This window comes from Zonotrichia leucophrys, chromosome 2, assembly GCF_028769735.1.
Source record: "Zonotrichia leucophrys gambelii isolate GWCS_2022_RI chromosome 2, RI_Zleu_2.0, whole genome shotgun sequence".
In the NCBI taxonomy this organism is placed as follows: Eukaryota; Metazoa; Chordata; class Aves; order Passeriformes; family Passerellidae; genus Zonotrichia; species Zonotrichia leucophrys.
In genome coordinates, this window is record NC_088171.1 from 122,008,177 (window position 1) to 122,033,980 (window position 25,804).

Here is a 25,804-nt window from a genome sequence, read left to right on the forward strand (position 1 = left end):
TCCTTCAATAGAAAATAGTTGGAGAAATTAAGAAAAAAATAACAGTTACCCATCTGATTAATTCAACAGATGGGCAACAGCCTATCTAGTTGATTCAAGAAATGATGAATAAGATTGGTTACTATTGGTAATTTCAATGCTTTCTTTCTGCTTGGCCTTCATTTCCCAACTCACTCTCAGGGTAGAGTTATTTTCTGTTAGAAAATAATTAAAAGGCAATGCATTTTTAAATTCACAGAAGTCAGTGGAACAAATAGAAAGCTTTGATTGTTGTCCACATTCTGTTGAGTTCCCCTGAGTGTCATCTGTGAGAAATCCAGACTGAAATGGTTGCAATTCATTATCTCCTTCTGCCAAAAGACAAAATTTGGAGTGGAAATAGATTTTGGCATGTTATCATTAAGTAATAAGATTGTAAATTCTTTTAAATCCTTTAATAAATTCTTTAAAGTTTACATGCACTTTCATATTGAAACTGCATATAAATTAGACTTATTTTGGCCAGCAGGAAAGACAGAGAATATCTCTCAGGTTATATGTTTAGCTCACAACAGCGATTGTCATTCAAATCACTGGTTTTTCATCATGCTGCTGACTCACTACAGCTTCAATAGACCATCCTGTAAGTCAGGAAGTATCTTAGATGTGATGTTTAAAGTAATGAAATTCTTCCTTAAGAGTGAATGGAATCAATAGCTCTTAGGAGTTAAACAGCTTTGTTTCATGTAATTGAAATGGTGCTTAAAGGCAGGGTTCATTTAAGAAGCAAACCATCTACACATGCTTTTTTCCATATGCAACAAGGACATATTTTTCTGAGGCTTAAAGATGCTGGGGATTGGAAAATAAGTATATTTCCATGCTTTTTAATCTGAACCCATGTAAAAAAAAGTGTTCAGTGTTTGTAGAGTGAAATGCTCCTTCCCCCCCTTTCATTATATATTTTCATTTTTCTTGTTCAGGTTTCTTTTTGATAATTATGTGGGTGGGGTTTTGTCTGGTTTTTTGGAGAAGAAACCTTGTTGTCTAACACGTGTTGCAGTGAACTTACCAATGTATCATTTCATTCATGTTGTCATGTGATGCTACATGTATATGCTATACCTGAGATATAAATTTGTATCCCTGTTTCAACTTCTAATGCTATGAAATTGTACATCATTTTGGTCTATTTTGTAACATCTATGCATTTAAATAAATAAGTAAAATTATCAATATTTACAATTTACATTCTTTTGAGACATCTTTTGTTGTTTCCTTTTTCCATTTGTACCCCGAAGACAAGTTTTCAGGGACACAGTAAAGGACAGATCTAAACTGAATTTTAAATCAGTTTTAATATATTTGTATAAGTGCATGTGCTTTACATCGGTGCTCCATTATGTACTTGAAATCTGTTTTGATGATGTATCCACCCATATGGATGGGAGCCTGTCTTTTGGTGTTGAGAGATGGAACTCTTCATCAGAATTAGTGTTCAGGGTATGTTTTCCTATGTGCCTCTGGCCAAGAAGAAAAATCTGAACTGTGACCAAAGGAGATATCCACAGAAAATCACAGAGGAATGATAGTCAATTGGCCAAGGTTTTTTTTTTCCATGGAATGAACCATGCAACGGTCAGAAAAAGAGTAGTTCTTTGTTCCTGAATGATTATTCTTCCTCCCAATGTTGTACCAAAGCTGTAAAAGCTACATTTGAAAGCAAAACCCAGAAATTTTTAAATAAGAAGGAACATATGTCATGAGGATGAAGGAGAACAGAGGGAAGAAGAAAAGGTATTTTTTAAATGCTTAGACTTAGCATCACAAAAGCTATTCAAACTCAGTGTGTAAATCCTTGGTTCTTTTTGGTTCATCCATCACAAGCTAGACATGAAAAACCTACTTTTCTTAAAATTCAACATGACACTGGAGTTATTTTACGTATCATTTAGACATTCATCCAGAAGGACACAATCTTACAGAATACAGGAAAGGATAGAAGGAAGATCAGCTTCTTTCGGAATGTCACCATGCATTTTCCCTAGTTAACTATTTTTTGTGTAATGACATTTCATTATTTTTATCACACCTATTTCTGATGTAGAAGTTTAAAGAAATTTAGGGTTAATATTATGAACAACTGAATAAATACAGCACAAGCTGTTGGCAGTCTCTGGGCAATTGTAATGGGATTATGTCAAATGTCAGTATCTGAGCAACAATATTCAGTGTTGTTAGTCTCTTCCTCATCTGAGCCCAGTATTGTTTGGACCGTGACAAAAAGAACGTGATTATGCCTAATTTCTTATTTCTCAACAGACTTGTTTCTTTTTCTCTCTTTCTGTCTTGTCTCTCTCCCTTCTTTCTCATGATCTATGAATTGGTCTGCAGTTTTTGGAAAGACAATGCTAAAACACATCAATCCTCTAGAGTATTTTTCATTTTCTCTGTGTTGTCCTTTTATCTGGATCTGAGAATGAAACAGAGCTGATAATTGAAGTTTTCTACTTAGTGCCATGTCTCAGTTTTCCAATTTTCTAGTCATGGTTTCCATCTGGCCTTCACACATTGATTTTTCTCCAAGAGGAACCAAAACATGGAGAAGCTGATGGGTATGTTTCACCAGCATGGAAAGTAGATGAGGATGGAGTGTGGGAGTTTGAAAGCGGTTATGGAATCCACAGCTCAGATGTAACGAGGTGCTCTAAGCTGTGATTACAGCAGGAAAAATTACATCGCTCTCGCCAGGAGGCACCAAGTCCACATTTCATTGTGGTACCATGGTTTGGTGGGCCTTTATGTCATTGCACAATGGGTATGGACAGGCTGAGAAACTCTCAATTAAACTAGGAAATTTTGTTTTCCTTATTTCTTTGAGAAAGTGTCTACCACGTCAGCAGAGTATGTGTCTACAGGGTAATAACCAGATATATCTGTATATCTACAGATAGTCAATGTGTCATCATAGCCATTTACAGCCTAGGAGAGAGGCAGACACCTTCCTTTTCATGCAATCATGCAGGGCCTGAGAGCCCAGTTAAAACAAGTTTTGCCTTAATCTCTAATTCTCCAAGTCCCCTATGACTTTGACATCAGAGATGTTAATTTATTCTAATTTGGTGGTTTTTTTTCCTGTTTGGATTTTTTTGCTGTTTGTTTTGGTTTTTTGGGTTTTTTTTTCATATTAGTAACAATAATGTGAAAATTATTTTTTCGTCCAGATGAATTTTTCCTGTGTCTTTAACATATTGCCTTGTGTTTCACTGGGAAACAATTTAGTAGTTGCATTCCTTACACATATGATAGGCCTTTACAAAAACATAATGAAAACATGCAATGATAAACAACATAAAGAGTTTTAAATAGATAATAGCAATTGAGAATGTGTTTTCTCAACTTGGCAGTCCTTATGGCTTTTTTTATTTTCTGTGGGATTTCATCCTGAGCTCTAACTCCATCATTTTGAATCCTCTTTTCATCTGAGGCAGGACAGGTTTATTTGATTTTGTCTGTGAAATCTAGCACTGGACTTGCTCCACTGCACTTTTTTGTCAAAAAAGTTTGAAAATATGTCTGTAAGTCCAAAACTCTCTGAGGTTTTGGCCAATTTGCAGTCCATACATCTGCAGCTACAGCCTTGGAGTGCTGTTTTACAGCATTTTGTAGACATTGGCAATGCTGAGGCGATGATATTTTCAGCCAACCAGGAGCTTGAATAGCAACAGGAGATTTTTTCACCCAGGTAACATCCGAAGTGTCTTCTTTAAGTGAATGTATTGAAATTCCCTTTCATTAGCAGCCGTGGCAGCTGAGTCTATACTTGATCATACTGTTGTACTAGAACATAAGACAGAACACAGAGAGGCATGTGCTAATATACATATAGAGGGTGAATAAATAATCTGCATCATTTAAGTAACATTCCATGATCTGTAAAATTTTAATATGTCTACATCTGTTTAGGCATCCTTTAACCTGGGGTTTATTTTGTCCCCATTTTTTTGCATCATTCTTGAAAGAGTCTATGTATTGCCTCCTTGTTTACAGGATCAGATGTGTTGATAAATTCTGCATACTTACTATGATTTACCTGCAGATCTTGCCATGTAAACTTCTCTTGCTATTTTCATTATACAGAAGTGGTTTTTACTTGTTTAGCTTTACCCAAAATCTCCAGTTTTTCCCATAGCTGCATGATCTTGTAGTCATTCTCATCTCATTCTCCTCCCAGTAGAAAGTGTACTGTTTAGTGTGCTGTATACCACCAACATTTTTTATTTTCTAATGAAAAACATATGTGCCAAACATAACTGTGATGGCAGTCTGCAAAAAACAGTGTCTTCCTATGGGTGTGTTGAATGTGCACAGACATGTGGGGTTTTTTCCTATGGGCAGTGCCAGAATCCTGCTGATATATCAGACATGGAAAAATGTTTGTCATTGGCCATCTCCTGAAGGATTTTTCCCCTCACAGGTAGTGGAAAATATTCCTCTTCTACATATCTGTTTGATTATTTTGGGTATGTCCAAAAGCAAAAATAAGCACGCTGGTTTTAAGTGAGTGCATCTGTTTTATCCATTATTCTAACCCCAATGTAGTCACCTGGATCTATATATCAAAATCTAATGCCTGGGAACAGTATAGACCAGTAAGCTGAGGGCAAGGAATGCTCCAAGGGTGGCTCAGGAACAGAAGATGTCTTTGGCAGCCCTACAATACTTTTATTTCCTTGCTAAACAAGTCTACATGGGCCCCAGAGCTGGACTTCATGATGACATTGTGACATTTCCATCTCCGGAGTCTGTTTCACTGCCTCCCATAAGCCATATCATGAAACCATCACACTGAAGAAGCCTTGTTTGTTTGACTAAGCTCCAGCTAAAGGTCTAAATGTAATTCCTATGGCAACTCAGGAGTCATAGGTGGGAAGTATCTGTTTTATTGCTGGAACAGCCTGACTGGAGAATTCACAGCAGTGAAAGATCCTTCCCTCTGGAAAGTGTCAAATTCCTTACCTGTTTAAGTTCTTTTCTTTCTAAAGCATGAAGTTTCTTCATAAGACCAATGGGGTGACATATTTCTAATGAAAAATAAAAACGCTCTTCACTCAGCTTTTATTGAAGTTACGGTTGCCACCATTTAATCACCTAGGCATGTAATTTTTCTACTCTTTTGTAGGAATAAACTCAACCTGAATATCCACTCATCTTCTATTACTTGTAGGTCCTCTGAAAAAAAAATGTGAGGAATGTTTCAGGAAAAAAAGAAGCTAAATTTTTAAAATTATCTTTCCTTCTATTTCTATCCATTTATTATCTTTCCATGACAAGAAAATGTTTTAAATATTGTCTGCAATCATCGATATATGCATGTTTTCAACTTAGTTGGCTTTTTTCAGCTTTTTATTCCTCCATAAAAGGTATTTTAATTTCTTTTTTATCTTTATGCTTTTATCTTTCTTTTTATCTTTATCTCTTCCTCAGGTGATTTCCAGAGGTTTATGGTGGCCCATACATCTTTTGAGCCAGATAATTCCCCACTCTCAAGACTAGGTTATCAATTTGCCCTCAAACACCATCTCTCTTTTTTGTCATCTTTAGAGTTTGTTACTCATGCTCTGTAGATGCTGATTTTATTGAACCTTGCTGATTTTATTGCATAACTTTCTCCCTGCTTCTTGCAGGAGATCATATTTTCTGATTTTTTTCTTATTTTCTGATCTTTTTCCTCTCCTAAGCTAGTGTCCTAGTATTCATGGATGCTAATAGCTTTTTCACAGAGGTTCATGTAGTGATACTTTCTAAAACACTCTCCTCTGAAATAATGCCATTTAGGTGCATGTCCTGCTATAGAGATATAGAGCTGTGGACTCAAACATCAGTCCTTTGAAGTCAAGAGTCACAGGATAGGCAAGATGGACCACACTGGGTCATCAGGTCTGACCTCCCTGCTCTAGCACAATCATCCCAGAGCACATGGCACAGGATTGTGTCCAGAGGGCTCTTGAATACCTCTGGTGAGGGAGACTCCACAATGATCCAGGGAAGCAGAGATCCATTTTGTGTAACAGTGATTGTGAAGACAAACACCATCACTCCCAACACCTGCCCTTCCTCCTTCTTCTCCCAGTTATAAATGCTCAGCATGACACCAAGCAGTATAGAATATCCTTTGGTCAGTCGTGGTCAGCTGTCCCAGCTGTGTTCCCTTGTGCAGCCCCAGCTGCTTGCTGGGGTGAGAAGCAGAGAAGGCCTTGATGCTGATCAATAATAAAAACAGCCATATATAATCAGCCCTGTTTCCAGTACATATCCAAAACATAGCCCCATACCAGCTACTATGAAGAAACTAACTCTATCCCAACCAAAAACAGCACAAACCTTTTAAAGAAGTATCACTTTCCCTCAGCAAGTGAAGGAACTTTAGAAATACCCACAAGCTTTATCCTCTTCTCCAAAAGGTGCGTGAGTGTGAACAGAGAGGGCAGGGTTAGAAAAAGGAGAAAATCCATCAGAAAGAGTAAAATCCCAGCTGAATGAAGCTATGCAAATAGAAAAGATAATTTTAACTCAGAGTCTTTGAAAATCTCTACTTTAGCATATGCTGATTTTGTGCATTGAAGATGTCATACTGTGGAACACACTTTAAGTGGGAATACTTTTATTTCTGCCAGCTGCATTTACAAAAGAAATAGAACCAATAAGAGTCATTAAACTGAAAAGGATGCTATAAGTAAAATATGGGATTTGGGTAAAAAATTAAGTTCTTCTTTAAGGGCCCTTGTTTTCTTAAGCTAAAAAATGCTGATTATTTACTGTAAACCCAGTGACACTAGACATTAGTTTCTACTCTAAATTCCTACAATTGTATTTGTTAAACAAAATTTCTCCAATTACATTTTAACTATATTTTTGTCTATTTTATTAGTGTTGTGATATGTTATTTTCAATGATAAAACAGTCTTTGGAGTCTGCCAATCAGAAAATACTGGTTCTTAGTACTGCAGCACATGTTTTTCTCTCTATTTTCAAGTAAATTATATGCTTTCAAGACAATATGTATTAAATTAGTTGTAACTAGTAGTTCAGAGTGCTGTTTTTATATATGTATGTATGTATATATATTCAAAATTTCTCACCATTATATTATTAAAAATCTCATACTTCCTCACTAAGAATGTGAGGTACTGAAACAATAGTCCATGCACCACATGGTACAACAGCTGGGTTAAAAAGGTAAAAGGCAAAATTCCAGAAAGTAGAAAGTAACTTGTTTATTTAAAGAGCTACTTAGACAGAATAAGTATCTACATCTAAGAAAGTGGCTGATAATTCTTTCTTTCTACTTTCTACTGACAATGTCTTTATAAAGATGAGATTGCATAGAAGCAGAGCATGTTCACCTGTTTTCAATGGTAAAAGGAAAACTGAATTTTGACATCCCAAGTATTGAGGGCTAGAACCTTCTTCCTAGAAGAAGAAGAAACAAAGGGCTCAGAAGAGCTAGAGAGCACAGAGTTTGTTCCTTTTGCTGTCTAGGAAGAAGAGAAGAGGCTGAAGTTTTGGCAGAAAGTGCTGCTTATGTAAATGTTTAGGTTTTTTACATACTATTATTTTTTAGATAACCCTTACAAGAAGTAGGAGCCTCAGAGTTACTTTCATCCTTGTCCAGAGGGGATTCAAGCCCTTTATCACACTTTCTGTAGGCTCCCAAATAAAGCTTTCTGTATGTGCAAAGAGCATTGTCAAAAATCATTGGCAAGGATGTAAAACTGCACAGCCAGGTGTAGAAGAGTCATGTAAGAGGCCCAAGGGGAAACAAAAGTGGTGGTTTGGATACCTAACTGGAAGCGTTACAAATCTCAGTCCCTGCTCTCAGGACTGTGGCTGCTGTGGACAGTGATTTTGGTATGCAAAATGTCTAACACTATGCAATGCAAAATGTCTAATATTATTAATTTATTTTTAAAGGTAGAATGTAAAATGCATAATTTCAAGGAATACAGACTAGAATCCACCATCTGCTATGGAATAGTGTGCATCTTACCTGAGGGTAGGGGTATCACTTCATGTCTAAACCTTGCATAGGCTGAGCAAGTGCCCAGAATTGCTAGGTAGAAGCCAGCTCTGAAGTGTGTTATTCATGCAGAAAAAAAATCAAAAAAAGGAAGTAGAAATTATTCTGAATGATTTTTAAACATCATGAGTGCACTCTCTGGGATATTTTCTAAAGTTAGAGTGAAGGAGAGCCTCATCTGATAAGCATGGATCTTACCCTACAGATAAGGTGGGGGAGGAACCGGTGTGAGCTCTGTAGTTCTCGGGTCACAGAAGGCCAGATTTTGCTACTTTTGTTGCAGCTGTGTAGTTGAAAGGGTTACTGACTTTATGTAGTGGGATTAATGGCAAAGTAAGATAATACAATGGTAAAGTCATGGTAAAAAAACAAAGACTATGCTATTTATCTGTGCATGTAAAAGTATATTTGGATCTGCATATATTCCTAAGCTTTCACATTCCTCATCCATGAAAAGTTTGGCAAACCTTAGCATTACTACAAAGAGTATATATTAATCCATAGAATTTACTTCATAACTTTTTTCCCCTGCACCTTAGCCAAGATTCACCATGTGTGTGCATAAGAAACCCTTGACAAAAGCCAGCTGAGGGCTGAAATGTTGGGAATTTGCCCTCTTCACCCTTATGAATAAATCTTTCTTTAAAAGCAAGGAAAAAATCCTCTTGGCTTGGAAGATCTCAGCATGCTGACTGTGCACAAACCAAGGCTGGAATAATTGTACATTACTGTGATTTGTTTTTGTATTGCCTCCTTGTCATGTTTTAAAAAAAGAACATAAGTATTATAATTTCATATTGCTGTGCACCAGGTGCTTGCCAGATAGCTAAAGAGGGCCAGCTGTTAGCTTTCAGGAGATGCCTGTAGAAGAACTGATAAACTTTTTCAAACCAATGCATTCAGAAACCTGTAACATTCCAGCAAGTAGTACAGTATTTTCTTACCCTGAGAAGGAGCGCTAGCAAAGCACTGAATCCAGACTTAGCTGTCTTATTAGAAAGGAGAAGAAAGGAAAAGAAAGGTAGTAAAATGTGCACTGTGTGATGAGCTAATTCTTCATGGACCACCAGTGAGTGTTCTGCAAGCAACACTTTGGGAAGCATGTCTGTAAATGATGCCAAATGAAAGCATGGTCTGATAAACCCAAAGAAAATAGCTCTGTGTGACTCTACCTACCCATAAGCTGCACAGTGAAAACACTGAGGCTTGTTCCACTCCTACCCTTGACACCTAGGTTTGTGCAAGCTGCAGGACCATGAACAGAGTTTATATTGAAAAGAATGTGCCATCAGAAAATCTAAGTGCAAGTGCAATCAGTTTGCTACTATTGCAACAGGATGATTTTGGTTTTCCTGCAATTAAAACACACATTTTCCTTATTTTCCATTTGATTTATAGCACCAGCTGAGTTTTCTTTTGTTTGTGCAGATGCTTTAATAACCAGAGGTGTTCTTTCTTGTTCTATCCCATCCTTTAAATTAAATGGCTTTCAATTAAGCTCAGCTCCATATATCTGATCTGGCACTACCCCAGGCAGCAAAGTTTGCCAGTGACTCCAGCAGATGTTGGTTCAGCTCTTCCCAACAGTGTGTGTGGTGGGAGCAAGGACTGCAGATTTTTCCCTTTCCTGTCATGTCATGCCACCATGTCTGTGGTCTGTGAAAGCTGATAAGAAGATAGAACATACATGGAGAAGGCCAAAATTTCACTAACAAAACACTAATGGTATCTGAGGATATCCAGAGCAAGGCTACCATCTTGCTACTGTGCAGTCCCACAGTACCTTTTTCACAGCCTCTAACACTCTGACTCTTCTTCTCTGCTCTTATTCCCTTGTTTTGTGCTTATAATGAGTAAATACTTATCTCAACCCATAGTCACCCCTTTTTGTCTCTCCTTTAACAGAAGGGGTGGGCGAAAGGGAATGGATGATTTAGAGTTTAATTTCCTGCTGGTATTAAAACCAGCACATCTGACATTGTGAAGATGATGAAAAATTTGCCAGTTTATCTCCAACAGCAAAACTAACCACTGGCCAGCAGAATTAATTATTAGGCATAATCAAAGTTTTTGAAAACTATATTGTACAAAAAGTCATGGAGTCTATACCCTGAGGAAACTATTATGTTTAGGGATAATGAAGAAAGAAATAGTTGCTCTCTACTAAACTGTGTGGCACAAAGATGTGCTAGAAGAGATGGCATCCAAACCCAATTCTCTGTCTTGTGCCCTTGGTCTTCCTTCTAGTCATAAACATGGGATGGTAAATTTGTTTGGCTTAAAAAATCAATTTTGTATCAGTCACTTCACTTTGAATTAGGAATGTAAGCTGACTGTAGGTACAATGGATGGCATCATGGCAGTATTAGCAGCTGAAAGAGTTTGCAAAGAAGCATGTTCATTAAGAAAGCAACAGAAAAAAAACCTTGATGAAATACAGTTGGATAAATAACTTATATAGATAAAAAGGTAAGAGATGACTGTTCCTAGCATCTGGCTGGTCTCATTCGTGACATGGCCCACTGAAAATTAAACAGAAAAAACTCTACCAAACAACCTTCAGATCAGATTTTTTCGTAACTGGTTTCCTGCTCCTTCATCAAGAGTAAAATGTCTTTTTGAGTTGAGCATCTTTTCAGAAGAGAAACTAGCTCACTTAGTAGAAGGAATCTTATTGTTCATACTTTTGTATCAGTTCTGAGATTGACATGGGCATGCTCAGATATGTTTCAAAAACTTGCTTGCCACTTCCTTTGGCAAGTAGCTTCCCTTTCTATTTCAGAATCTTAAAATCTGCTTACATCTGAACTGTGCTCCTGGACTCCATATATTCTAGAAAAAGGAAAGTAAGATTCAACTGAGTTTTTTCTTCTGTGATTTCTCTCACCTTGTCCCTGAATCAGAAGGTGATTTTAAAGGCAAAATAAAATATATAAATCTGACTGAATATAGGGATTAGAATTTGAGGAAGAAATAAAATAATATGGTTTGGGAGCTGTTTGTACATAGGTTAAATGGCTGATATATTTTGCATAAAAATGAATCTGGTAGATCCATACAAGTAAGGAGAAGTAAGAAGTAGGGATATGACTGCAGGATCTGATCAGCAAAGCAGGATGAGAATGTAGCAGGCATATAGCAGAAAGCCAAGAGAAGTCAGAAATCAGAGAAAGTGAGAGAAGGAGGAATTGCTGAAAGAGTAAGAGGCAGAATAAACACAAAGATGATAGAAACATGCACATTAGATTTAACTGGAGTGACAGTTAAAAGAAACCTCTAGCTTATTTTATCTGCTGGCAAAGATAAACCATTTTTGGTAAAATCATTTTTAATCCCTCTAACTTGTAATTCTATGGCCCAGTTTTGCATACCAAAATAAACTTTCTCCCACATTCTATATCACTCTGTCATTATGACTGTTATTTCAACTTTTCCTTTTGAAAAGCATTCAGCCCTCTAATAGCCAGTCAGGGAGAGAAGATTTATTTTATCCTTTAAAAAAAAAAAAAAAAAATCATAGAAGCCAAACTGTACAGAAGAAAAGTGCAGCAGAGTAGTTCCAACACACAACACTTTTTCCAAATGCAGTGAAGGTACAAGACAAGTTGGTTGCATGAAGCACATGACTACTACTGAACAAAAGAAAAAAGTTATATCATGTTAGGCTTGTCCTCCCTTCACAGGGAGAAAAGTTCTAACTTCTACTCTTTGTACTTCTTCTAAGAGTGAGAAAATATCTAAGGGTAAAAATGAAGACAAAGCAAGACTGCAATGTATACCCACCTCCCCCCAAGGGCAAAGGACATGGCATGGCTTCTGCTTCCTTCTACATGCATGTTGGACAACATGCATTGCTTCTTAATTTTATCTTTAAGAAATCTCACGGGATTTTTTTTTTGTTTTTGTTTTTGTTTTTTTTTTTTGTTTTTTTTTTTTTTTTCCGGGCAGTTGGCTTGCTTCCTTTGCCTAAAAGCAGCTCATGTTAAAGGGAATGAAGGCGAGTTTTGGCTTTTTCATTTCATATTTTTCTCCTCCTACACCATTTTTGTACCATTAAGCATTACTCTGTTCCTTTCAGCACAAAGGTCCCTGGTTTCCTCACCTGTAGGAGAAGAAAATGAGCAGATCTAGATATTCTGTCTGCCTCTCTGCTTACTGATCTTCTTGCTGCAGAGTTCATATGCAGCACATATTTCTGCGGCCTGAGGATATTCAGCCTCATACACCCACTTTTCTGCTATAGGAAGTAGTTGTCATTCATTCCCACAGCTGTAACATTGCCTCAGGTATTCGTGTGTCCTACCCCTAGTCCTGACTGAGTCTGTCCTGCTTCACAGACATGGAGAATGCCTCTCTGTCCTTACTCATTATTGAAAAATTGAATAACTTAAAATAATAAAACCCTTTTTTTTTTTCTAATCTGGGATATCTTTCTCATCCCAGTACTTTTCATTATCTTCCTACATTTTATATTTCTCACCTCTTTATCAGTACTGGAGTACACTTTCTCAATGCGCTTGCTGTGACAAAGAGACTCTTTCTGGCCAACCTTCAGAAACAGACAATGATAAATTCAAACAAGTTTTCCAACTTTTATTCAACATTTTATAAGAATTATAGCAACTTTCAGTCACAGGAGTTTTATTGAGGATGTGATAGAGTCATTCTCTTAAGCAGTATTTCAAGGAATCAATGAATCCATGTTTTAGAAAACAAAACATAGGTCAAACTTGAACTTTGAGATGTTTAGCCTACTAAAGATTCTCAGGGAAGGAGGAAAATTCATAATCCTACAGTTTCACCATGTGGTATTCCCAGGCTTTGCTTGAAGCACAGGGGAGAAGCTGATGGCTTTGTCATCAACAGTACAGCGACATCCAGACATGCTCTGATACATATAACCTTCCCTCCACTGTCTGCATTCCTCTGGGAAACTAATAAGATCCATTTTATATAGACAGAAGGAGTTCTATCTACAGCAGGGAGAGCTAGTCTCTGTGAACCCCTATAATCTGAATTCAGTCAATTAATTAAAAAAGACAGATTCAAGTTTTTGGGGGAACTATAGGAATGAGAAAGAGAGAGCCATACTACTGGAGAAGTGGACATAGACACATTTGAAAAAAGTGTCATTAAAATCTGTGTGGCATACATTGAAATATTTTTAATATAAATACGCTACTTTTAAACAAAAGAGCCCTTTATTAGACAGCTTAAATTTAAAGGGTTTCTCAGTCTATTTTTGTGTATTCTGGCCAGTTTCTCATGCTGTATTACTAACATGAGTCCATCTGTGAAAGCTTTAACGCTACATCTTTAGTGAATAGTATTTATCACAATCACATGAGTTGAAAATGTGAAGAAAATAATCCCAAAGTTTCTAAACTAAGATTTCACCACATAATGAGCTTTCTTGTCCTCAGCTTAATGAGGGGTTAGTATCTTGAAGATCATGTGGAAATCAGTATGACTAAACAAAGGTAATTTCACCACCCACCCTTCTTTCTTAAAACAAAGTGTTCTAGACAACTATGTGCAAATAGAGAACTACAGCTGTCATCACATCATCAGACAATATATTAATTATCTTTTCAGAAGCTGTATTAGACAAAGTTTATATTGTATGTTTCTTTATTGCTGCTTAATTGTGGGATATTTGTTTTGGACTAACAAAATTTGAGATTATGCAATTTATTTTACAATGTGCTACTCCTGCAGTGTTAACGATTGAGTATCTTCCAGCTATGTCATTGTAGTTTTGCAATTTCAAATTTCACTAGTTTAAATTTCCTCTCATTATTTATTAACATATCTTATAATCAAGTATTGCAAAATCCTATTAAATGGCAGACTGTATAACCCTTAATACTTATTCTGTAAGAACAATACCATTTTTCATGAAATAAACACAAAATTTCTGTTAACATGGTAGAAGATCAAAGAGTTATGAGAGTAGTTTTAGCAGTCTGGTTAGAAATTCCCTGTCAACACACAGGAACAATTTGTCTGCCAGCCCTCTGTGAAAGCCCAGGTGATTCTTCTAAAAGATCCTGTCAAACAGCAATCCTCTGAAACCAAAAATCACAGACTGGGTCAGTTTGAAAGCGACCACAGTTGGCTCTCTGGTCCAACCTCACTGCTCAAGCAACATCATCCTAGAGCACATGGCACAGGATTGCTATCCAGATGGTTCCTGAATATCTCCAGTGAGGGTCACTCTCCCACTTCTCTGGGGAATCTGTTCTAGCGCTCAGTCAGCTGCACAGTAAAGAATCTCTTCTTCACATTCAGGTGGAACTTCCTGTTCATCAATTTCTGCCATTGCCTCTTGCCCTACTGTTTGTCACTACTGAGCAGAGCCTGGCTCCAGCCTCTGGACACCATCCCTTCAGACACTCACAGACCTTAATGGGGTCCTCTCTCAGTTGTCTCTTCCCGAGGCTGAACAGGGCCAACCCTTGCAGCTTTTCCATGTAAGAGAGATGCTCCAGTCCCTCAGTCATCTTTGTTGCTCTTAGTTTAACCCACTCCAGAAATTCCATGTCTCTATAGTCCTGAGGAGCCCAGAACTGGACACAGCAGTGCAGGTGTGGTCTCACTAGGACTAAGTAGAGGGGCAGTATCACCTCCTTTGACCTGCTGGCACTGCTTTTCCTAATGCTCCCCAGGACACCATTGTCCTTCTTGGCCCCAAGGACACACTGCTATCTCATGGACAGGGTATTGTCCACCAGGACTCTCAGCTCTGCAGCAGAACAGCTTTCCAGCATATCAGCCCCCAGCCTGTACTGGTATGTGGGGTTATTTCTCACCAGGGGCAGGACCTTGCACTTGTCTCTGTTGAATTTGTGACAGTACTTCTCTGCCCATCTCTCCAATCTCTCAAGGTTCTTCCACCCTGCAAAAGAGAAAACAGCCACACTCAGTTTGCATGTGGGAACTCTTGCTTTCCCTGTTTGCCCTGCAGCTGTAACACTGCTAGTTGGCAGGCTTTCACCTGCCAAGGGCCATGTGTGAGTGAAAAGACAAAGCTGTGCTATTCTCAAAGAGGACAGTTTGGCCTTCTTGAAGCAGCAGGACCCTGGCTCCAACTCACTTCTGCAGCATGGAAGCACACTGAGTTTACAGTGAGGAGTGGGAGGAGTGTAACAGAGTGTAATGGTTGCTGCTGCCTTCTACTAGACCTGTCTATGTGCCACCGTGGGGTGGAGTTTTCTGCTTGTTTCTTTTCTTCTCACATAATTTGGGAATTGCTGCAGGAATACCTCACATCCTTGGACACTTGACCCTGTGTTCCCATTTACTGAGGACCTACTAGAATAATTGTGCTGTATTGAGTATGGACACTGCAGTGTTTTTAACATCCTTCCTGAAGAACTTATGGCCTTGCTTTCAGTCACTTGAGGAGTGCATTGAAAGTGTGAAACAGCTTGTGCTGGGTGAGGAACTGAAATGTCCATTGAGAAAAAAATCATAAAATCACTAAGGTTGGAAAAGTCTTTTAAGATCATCAAATCCAACTCTTGTCCCCAAACCACCATATTACTGCTAAACTATGTGCCCCAAAAATGCTAGCATAAGAGGTAAGAAGCCCAACCTAGAACATTAAGAGGGAAGAGCTTACTCAAAGTCCAAATTCCTTAAGAAGGCAGAGTAAATGAAATTGTTACTGATCACATTACATCTGACTAATTATAGGACCTTTATGAAAAAATTACAGCAAGGATATTTCTTTCTTTGAGATCAGTGTTTTATGCTAAAATTTGCCCTGAAAGTTTCCTCTCATGGTTGATTGTTACATGAGGGGCTTGTTGAAGCCACAGCGAACAGAATTAGGAAATCATTGAAAGAGCATCATAGGGACATTTTAGCATCTGCTCAGCTCTGTGAAGAGGTCATTGCATATGAGCACGTGTGGATTTGCAAGGAAAACATGCTGTACCATAGCAGTTGCATTAGGAGTCTGAAACTGCTTGTTTTTAGTGTAGCTTGTAAAGTGCTCCATTTTTTGAGGATCAAGCTGCAGGCAAAGAAAGCTTGGACCTGAGGCACTCTGAAGGAATAGTTTGAAAACCATGAGTAAGTTCAAAGCAAGTCTCCTACTGAGAAACACAAAGAGATGTTTATTTTCAACAGAAAATAACAGTTGGTTTCAAAACAATCTCGTATTTCCAACCGAGTTATTTGTAGGAGAAGAAGTATGAATATATTGGAATGAAGTGCCATCACAAGAATGTAGGGTGAAGTTAACAACTGCAAAACTGCAAGCTTGTCATTATGAAAAATTCTAGGATTCTATCTCTCTTGCCAAAACATACATAAATATATGTAATGCTGTTAACGAGACACATACATCTATCACCAGGCAGTATAATTATGCCTGAGAATTATTATGAAAGCTAAATAGGTGTTAATTGAACACTTCCTTTTTTTTTTTTTTGTTATTTTAACTGGCCCCTCCCCTTGTATCCAAGATCATTAGCTCCTTGGCAATTGCCTTGTGCCCTCACCACAAGACGGGGGGGAACTCCAGGCAGTCAAGATATGGAAAAGGCCCAGCAGTTCCACTGTGTAACTTCATTTATAGTGCTGAATAGGAGACAGCTTCTTTTAATATTACTCCAGCAGCTCTGTTGGAGAGATTGACATTAATCTGTAGCTGTTTCATCCCTGAAGCTGGCAGAAGGACATCATAAACATGATGCTCATTAAAGGGGAAAAAACTTCCATCGACTGGAAAAATTCTAAACCTCTTTGTAGGGATAGGAAACCATCAGTGATATCAAACCTTTCATGGCATTGAACTACTGTGTCTCATTGTAGAGGCATTAGTGAAGAGTTTTATTAGTCACATTTTTGTGGCTTAACAGGTAGAAAAGCAGAATTTAGCACAAATGATAATCTTTTAAGAATAGACGGTGACCATTCCTGAGGGAGAAAGACTTTTAATCTGAGATTTATGTTAATAATTTCTTTTAGAAGGTACTGAATGTATTTGATAGCAAATTCCTGGAACTTCTCAGGTATCATTCACAATTTCCGAAAGAATGTTTTTGTTGTTATCTCCTCTGCTAACCCAGAAGCAAAGTATGGTCCAAACTATTTCAGTTGGAAAACTCATGTTTCTATGCAACAATAATTCTGCCTTTGCTCCTCCTGTATCCAATGTTTTAGAGAACTATTTTGTTACAGTATACACACATTATGTTACACTATGTATATAAAATATTATTCCATATTTTTCAGTGATTGATGTAGACACTTTTGTTCAAAAACAAAATCCAAAATAAATTAATACACTGACTATTTTTATAGAGGTTCAAATCAGCAAAAATAGCCTTTTTAAACTCCATTCGCCGGAAAAAAATTACTGTTACTGGAATAAATAACTTGACTCTAAATATAAACTCAAGACAAAGTTATAAATTCTCAAGACTTTTCTGGTTGATATTTAATCCTCATAGATAATGTGAACAGATCATTCCTTCCCAAAACAGAGGATCAGAATAGGATTTTAGTAGAGATCTGTGTCACTTCTCAGTGTCCTTGTTTTGTGCATGATGATTGGATTCAGTCTAGTCCCTGCTCCTGCCTGAATGGTGATTAAAACCTCAGCTCCAGGATGCTGTGGTAATGCAAGAATTTAGTGCCAGGCTCTGCCATAGTGACACACAGATAACCCTGAAATACACCCCAGCCTGGCTGTTTACAGAGTGGGAAGAAACTTCTGGTGAAGGAGGGATGAAAAATGCTAAAATCACCCAGAGCTTTAATGACTGGCCTGTTGAGTATAACAGGAGTTACTCTTTCAGCTAGCTTGGGAATGTGTGGGAAGGGGGGAATGGGCAAGTGTTGATAAGTATGATCATCTACCAAATCAAAGTGTATTTTGGGAGAAGTGGAGGAATGTGCATTTTATGAGTCCTGAAGGAGTAGAGATTTGAGAGAGGAACTCAAGTCTACTGCTGCCAGATTTCGGGCAGATATGTACATACCCAGGAAAAGAGTTTCAGTTCCATGGCAACATTAGCAATGGAAGTATAGGCTCCAAATGAGATAGGTTTTGGTAGTCCTAGGTTTGTGATTGCCAGAACTGACTTGAGATTAAGTTTTTCTTGAATTTAGATGCTTAAGTAGCCATTGAATGTCTAATGGTCCGATAGCAGTTTAATAGGCTGTCAAAAGACTGGCTGCATGGAGAAAAAAAATTGGAGTTGTTTTTATCTTTTTAAGAGTAGTTCTTCTCCTGATCCAGAATGACAGGATTAATAGAGTTCTGATTTCATGCCCATTGAAGATCTGACTATTACTTGTTGATTTTATATGTTTTTCCCTGAAATTACTTGAAAGCTTTCTGAAAAAGTCTATCTAAGGTGTCTCTTAACAAAACTCAGCACAGAGCTAATTGAACAAGATGAACGAACTCATTCCAAATCCTTTGGGATTACACTTTTAATGTAAACATCAAGGGAGAATGTGAGTGCACTTTTTAATTTTTTTTTTGATTTCCAGCCAGTCACATTTCTGCAATATCATAGCATAATTTACTTTTTGTTTTTCTGTGTTTCCACCAAATGTGATTTGTTTTTCACCTTCCTTCTCACTTCATATTTAATGTGCATTTTGAATATTTGTAAATATTGTCTTTGGGTAACTTTATTGTAATAGCTCCACAAGTGAGTTGACAAGAATGACAAAGGCTCTTGTTGAAGACTACCCAGATGAAGCATTGTGCTTTCTCCAATTTTAATATGCTCTTTTGGAAACCTGTCAGGGGAGGTGTTCTTTGTTAGAGCTGATAATGTTGCATAATACAGAAAATTATACCCTTTCTCCCCTCTTTAGTTTTCTTTTTTATTCTTCTTCCATCGCATAAGAGTCATGGATTTAGCAGACTTGCTGCTTTGCCTTTTGCATTTTCAATTTTCTACAGTACACCCATTACTTTCCTGTTTATTTGGCTCTATCACAGCACTCCACCTCTAGTTACAGAGGCAGAAAACACTGAACCATTATGAATTAGGCAGGGCTGAGAAGAAACTCCAGAGGAGCCATTAGCCAAGAAGAACGCTCATCTATTTCAAAAGAGACCAAGCATATCCCAAGGCTGCTGTCAAATATAGATCTGTGTGAGAAGCTTTTATTTTGCTTAACCTTCTGGTACCTGCTAATGATGTGATCACTGAAGTACACATGTGCTGCAGTGAAAACAAGATGCATCTCCTCGTTTGTTTGCTCATCAGACCTCTATTGGCTGATCTAGGAGAGTTGCTGTTTTAGCTCACTGGGTGGAGGTCTGTGGTTTTGGAAGCCACCTTTAAATCCCAGTGCTGTGTTTGTGGCTGGCTGATGATCCTGGGGTAAGTTTGTCTGTGGTCACAGATCATTACACCCCATAGACAGCAACTCTCGTACCACATCACCAAAAATTATACCCTGTGAACACAGCCATGTCTTCTGAACCATCTGAATATTTTAAATGACTAATTTTTTGAAGATTGTGTATATTAATTGCCTTGGAAAAAACTGGATTTGTGAATTTTTAATTTTGTCACATTTTAAGAATTTTTTTCTATATATAGTAATTTTCTTGTTTTTAATGAACACAAGAGAAATTATTTTACATTAGCATATCACAAATAAATTAATTTGAGAGCATCTATTATGGAAAAAGAACACAATCCTTCTGCTAACTTCAGCAGGTGTTGGATCAGTCCCTGAGTACAAGAATATGTCAAATTCAGATCAGGCACAGAAATAACAAACAGGGCAAAGCTTGCTCTTTTTCTTTATGTCATTTATTGGAAAAATTAAATAAGTTCTTAAATGTACATCATCAAATTCTCTGTATAAATTATTCCTATATCTTTACCTAAAAGAGACATTGAATCAATTGGAATCAAAATCATTCTGCTTTTGGAGCAAAGCAAAAGAGCACACACAGCAGTGCTGCAGTTGGCAAATATGAACTGGATGAACTTTGCAGGCTTGAAGATGAAGCTGTAACCTGAAGTTAAAGCATCTGTGACTCACAGATCTGAATAAATATTTGTTTGTTGGAGTCCATTTCTGCTTTACTAGAAGAGGCAGAGGCTTTCTTATGTGTCTCTAGATGTCCTGAAACTTTCTGTAATTGCTGGCTGCACATGTGCAAATGTTAGTTAAAAATGGCCTGGCATATGTGAGAACACTAACCAGCTTCTTTCATGGATGAGGAAATAAGACAGAATATGAGGACCATTTTCCTTAGAGATTCTTCTAAAAATACTTTTCAATATGCAATTTTAACCATTGGATGAAAATATATGTGTTAGAGCACTTTAACAGAGTTTGAGTTTGCAAATCTGTTGGCTATCTGAGCTCCTAAAAAAGTTAAAAAAATGTAATGCACACCTATAAACTAGCTGATTTCTTTCCCAATCTACCAGGATTCTCAAGAGCACCTTCTTTTAAACATATGTGCTGGGAGACATATCAATAATAGCAATCAAAACTAATTTTATAATTAAATGTCACTTCCTCCAGCTACGATCTTTCAAGGTGCAACATAAGCACATATGTTGCACGTGGTATGGGATCCATTAATAAAGTAACCACAGTAAAACAACCAAGCAGCAAAACAAAAAAAAACCATGTACTTCAGTGCCAACATAGTCTGGTCTGTGTGCTTGCAGATTATTATACACAATAAGAACACGTCTCAACTCCAAAAAGACAAATCTGAAGAGTTTTAATGAGTTCACTACTGAGCGGCTTCCACACATATGATTTTTTCCAAACTTCTCTGCTTTCTAGTAAACAACACAAATAGGCCTCTATCATTGTACTAAATGGAAGAAACTCCATTTTGCAGAAATTTTGTTCATTTTAAGGTTAAGATGTTGTATTAGGGAATTGTGTGTGTAGCTCCTCTGTTTACAAGCTGGACTTTTAGGTGGGAGATATCAGGGGATATATAGACTTTTAGGTGGGACTTTTAGGGGGATATATATTTTAGCAGCACTGACTCCCATGCTGAAAAGAACCTTATCAGGATTTGCATACTTCAATATTGGAATGCACGTAAATATCCCAGTTGTTTTTCTCCTGCCTATTGTGCTATTCACTTCCTCTCTGACCCAATGTACATGATTCAAGGAGTAAGGCAAGGGAGTAAGGAAGGAAGTAAATCTCTCTTCAGTATAGGAGCCCCTGTGTCTCTCCATCTGGGTGTGTCTAAATCCACTCTTACTTTTAAATGTGCTTAACTGCCACACCCCATTTCTTAGTGTTTAGATCAGTATTGTTCAGGCACCTGCCTATCCTGAGCACTTCCAGGTGCTCCACTTCATCATGCAGCAGTTCAGGAAGCTGCAGTTTGAAAACAGAGGCAAATAATTATACCATCACTCACAGAGTGTCCTCACATGTGGATGTGCCAGAGTTGCTGGACTCAATTGCCCTGCTTGGAGCATGTTCAGTGTTGGAGCATGTTCAATGCCTTTGGAGAACTGACAGAACACAGGCATCCTTATACAGATGTTAGAGAGTGAGGCAGAAAAGGGAGGATTTATGGATCTTATGCTGTCTAAAAGATAAGGAAGTGGACTGCAAGTTTATTTTAACATCAAATAATGAAAAAAAATAACCACTATAATTATGATTTAAAACCCCCATGCAGTACAGGGCACCCTGTTCTGTAACACATGGGCCCCAACCACAAAGCTCTTAATCAGAACTCTGATTTTACAGATATAGCCATTGTTTTGCTTAATTTGGAGAAAGACAAACTATCACTTTGGTCATCAGGAGTTTTTTCCCAAACAAATCTGAAAATGCTTCACTATGTTTGCAGGTATTTTGTGTGACATTGCACCATGTAGTTTCCACAGATTTCTGTATGTGGGCTAAATAAGGCAGAACTAATGCTTTGCTTTTGGTGCTCTGCAAGTAGGTTTCCTCTCTCCCTGTCTTCTTCCTTGATCTTTCTCAACATGGTAAAAAATGCTGCACTTATCAAACTTCACTCTTTGTTTCCCAGTATTCAGTCCCATCAGCCCTGTCTCCAACACATTTTCTGCTTATTTATTCTACCCGTTCAACTATCTTCATCCATTGCAACCTCTTTGTTCTCTCTGGCCTTCACTGACTGACAGGATTATGAGGATCACAGAACCATTTAGGGTGGACAAGATCCTTAACATCATTCGGTGCAACTGTGAACCTCACCCTGCCAAGTGTACCATGAAACCATGCCCCTAATTGTTAACATGTACTGTCTAAAAACAAAAATTACTGCATTGTCAAGTATTGTGGGTTCATCCTGGCCTCATGCCAGGCACCCACCAAAGCTGCTCACTCACTCCCCTTTGATATATAACAAATGTAACAAAAAGATCATGGGTTGAGTTAAAGACTGGGAGAGATCAATCATCAAATACTATCATGGGCAAAATAGGCTTAACTTACAGATATTAAACTAATTTATTACTAATAAAATTAGAGCAAGATAATGAAAATTACATTAAGCCCTTAAAAAACATCTTCCTTCCTTTCAGTGCTACCTCTTACCCCAGCAGTATGAGGAGACAGGGCATGGGAGTTATGGTCACTTCATACCCCATGACTTCTGCTGCTCAGGGAGAGAAGTCCTTCCCCTGCTCCACTGTGGGGTCCGTCCTATGGGAGACAGCTCTCCATGAACTTCCCCAATGTGAGTCCATCTCATGAGCAACAGCTCCCTGTGACCTGCTGCCATGTGACTCCATCCCATGGGCAATACAATCCATGCCCAAGCTGCTGCAGCATGGGTGACTCTGCCAATGCAGTGCAGTCCTTCAAGGCCAGGCTGCTCCAGTAAAGAAGCAGGGCCCCTCTCTCCACAGGTCTCCCATGGGCTCACAGTCTCCTCTCAGGCACCCCCTGCTCCACTGTGGGGCTCCTCCTCAGGCTGCAGGCAGATCCCTGCATCCCCATGGATCTCCATGGGCACCTCCTGTTCCTCCTTCTGCACTGACCTTGGTGCCTGCAGTGTTCTCACTCCACTCTTCTCTGGCCACAATTAAAACTGTGCAACAGCTTTTTGTTTTTCTTTTATTACCATGGCCAGAGGAATGTCCATCTTTGGAGCACCAGAGATTCGTCTGCTGGACATGGAAGATGCTTCTAGCAGTTTTGCACAGAAACCACCCCTGCAGCCCCGCCCCCTACAAAACTCCAGGCCATGCAAAAACAATACATCAGGCAATGCAGAGATAAACAGAAAAGACAAAATAGTAATCCAAAATGTAGTGACTCCATTTTGGGCTATAGTGTATTGGGTAAGGAGACTGAAAGCAAAATACCCCTTACAGATTGAGCTTCTCTTTTTTATTTCCATGCAATCTCAATGCAAATTTTTATGGAAAACAGCAGTATATATCTGCTGTTAGCTTGCTCTTTGCGTTTTGTGAGAGGGTTGTCCCAGTGGCTTTTGAACGTTTATACCTGGAGAGGCGGGTGCCAGACTGAAATAGAATTGCTATATTGCACAGACATTTCAGCAATAACATGCATAGATCCCAAATGCATATCCATTTTCAACCTTAAAATTTCAAACCTTTCAACAATTAATCTTTTGTTACAAAGACAATTTTTCACTGAAAAAGTTTTGGTTTTGCAGAAGAATTCCTCTTTGAGAGGATAGGACAGAAATGCCAGAACTGGAGGTGAGAGAATAAGGAAGAGTTTCACAGAAAATGAGCTGTTTACCACTGAGCTCAGTATCATGGGCAGGTGTCCCATTTTTGTATCACTAACCCAGCCCACTAGTCCAGAACACAACCTTTGTTCAGAAAATGGCCTCTACTGCTGAAATTGGTGCAGATTAATGTTGTATTTCATACTGTTTTCCCACTTTCTTCTTCATTTGCCTTATTGCCATGTCACTGAAAGCCCATGGAATTGAAAAAGCAAATCCAGTGGCTGTAAAGAAAGCACAGGACAATCCCTTTAGTTCCACCTAAGGAAGGGAAGTGGACCACCACTGGGCTAAGAAAGTTATATTTTATGTTTAAGTGAGCAGATATACTCTGCAGATATGCCTAAAGAGGTAAGCAAGGACCAAGTCATAAGAAGAGAAGATGGCCAGGTGTATTCCAAAGTTGAAGATCATGAGCATCTTTGGATAAAAGGAGGGAAGGGGGTTTGTAGTCTGCTCTCATTTCTCTGGACTGATCTGTTTACTGCCAATCTTTTGTTGAAATAGTGTAGGATTTTTGTTCCAACTCACTAAACTCAGATTTGTTTATAGCAAGGAGTCTCATTATTTTAACATTCTAATTAATGTCCTCATGGAAGGTGCTTATTATTATTGGCTCTACCCTGTCTGTAATTCTGACAAATTAACAGATTGAGGGAGACTGTGTTGCTGTTGCCTATAGCTGTTTGTGGCTTTCCCATTTGAAAGAGTATATTAAAGTTGGATCCAGATTACAAATGTTTAATCTGGCAGAGATATTTGGTGGCCTCTAAAACAAATATTGTGTCATTAATATAGCAGTATCCGTAAATGGGACTGGCGACATATAATGGTGCGTCTGTGGATATTTTCAAACTCTGTTTAGGATCCTTAACTAACCCCGTTCTGTGTAGGTAATTCCACCTCTTCAGTACCTAAATGCAACAAAATAAGTTAAGACTGTATTTTTAGTATTAACTCTAAATTCTCAGGAGTTTGTGGTTTTTAAGTGAGACCCTTAGTATTATCTGGACTTAGACTTCTTTTGTGGTTCAATAGAAAATATACAGTATTCCGTTTTTCACATTTGGTACATTTTTACAATGGCATTACAAATAGTGAAACCTTTCAAGTTTATTCAAGTTGACATGATGAACCACAATTACATTGTTTAGCACAGTTTATTGTATAAATACAAGCTTACATTTTTTGAGTGAATTTTGATCCAATGCCAAAACAGCTCTTTGAACTATTCAGGCTGATTTTTGACATGATATTTAAAGATGTATCATCTCCATCCAAACCACTGAGCTATTATAATGCTGTTACAGGAAAGAGGTGTGAGCCAAAATGATACAAATATTGAAGTAAGGAAAATATTACTGCATAGTAACTGATGGTAAAAAAAAAAAAAAAAAAAAAAAAAAAAAACAAAAAAACCAACCAAAAAAAAAAAAAACAAGGAAAAAATGTGGTCAATTTTATTAATTTTCTACTACCAAAGCAGAAAATTTGAATCTCTTTTGCCAACTGCACCCTTTATGGACTGTGTGGAGTAGCTGCTTCACTGCAGGGAGCACAAAATGGCAGGCCTGTATTTTGAGCTTTTGCTGCTAGAAAGGCAGCAGTGAAACCTACCACTGGTGGCAAATCCCCAATGTGTTTGCTTAGAGTTTGCTTTGAAGCATTCCATATCACAAAACAGATGTTAAATTTAGTCCTTATGGGAACAACAGAGGTCAACTAGTGAAATTAATTAGGTAGAAATCTTTTTCAAAAAAATTTAACCATCTGACAGGTAAAACCATTGCTTAGGAACCTTCCAGTGATATCTTCCACACTATCTTCCATTTGCTTCTTTCTCTGACTCATACTGGTCTTCTCAAGATCTCTTTTGTGTTTGCACATTTTTTTTTAAAAGTTGGCCAACCAACTTTACCTGGACAAGTGAGGACAAAATTTTGAATCCTTTGAGAAGTTCAATACCCTCGCAAGAAACTATAAAGAACTTTTTTTTTAGTAAGTGGAATTATAAAAGCAAGCTCTCT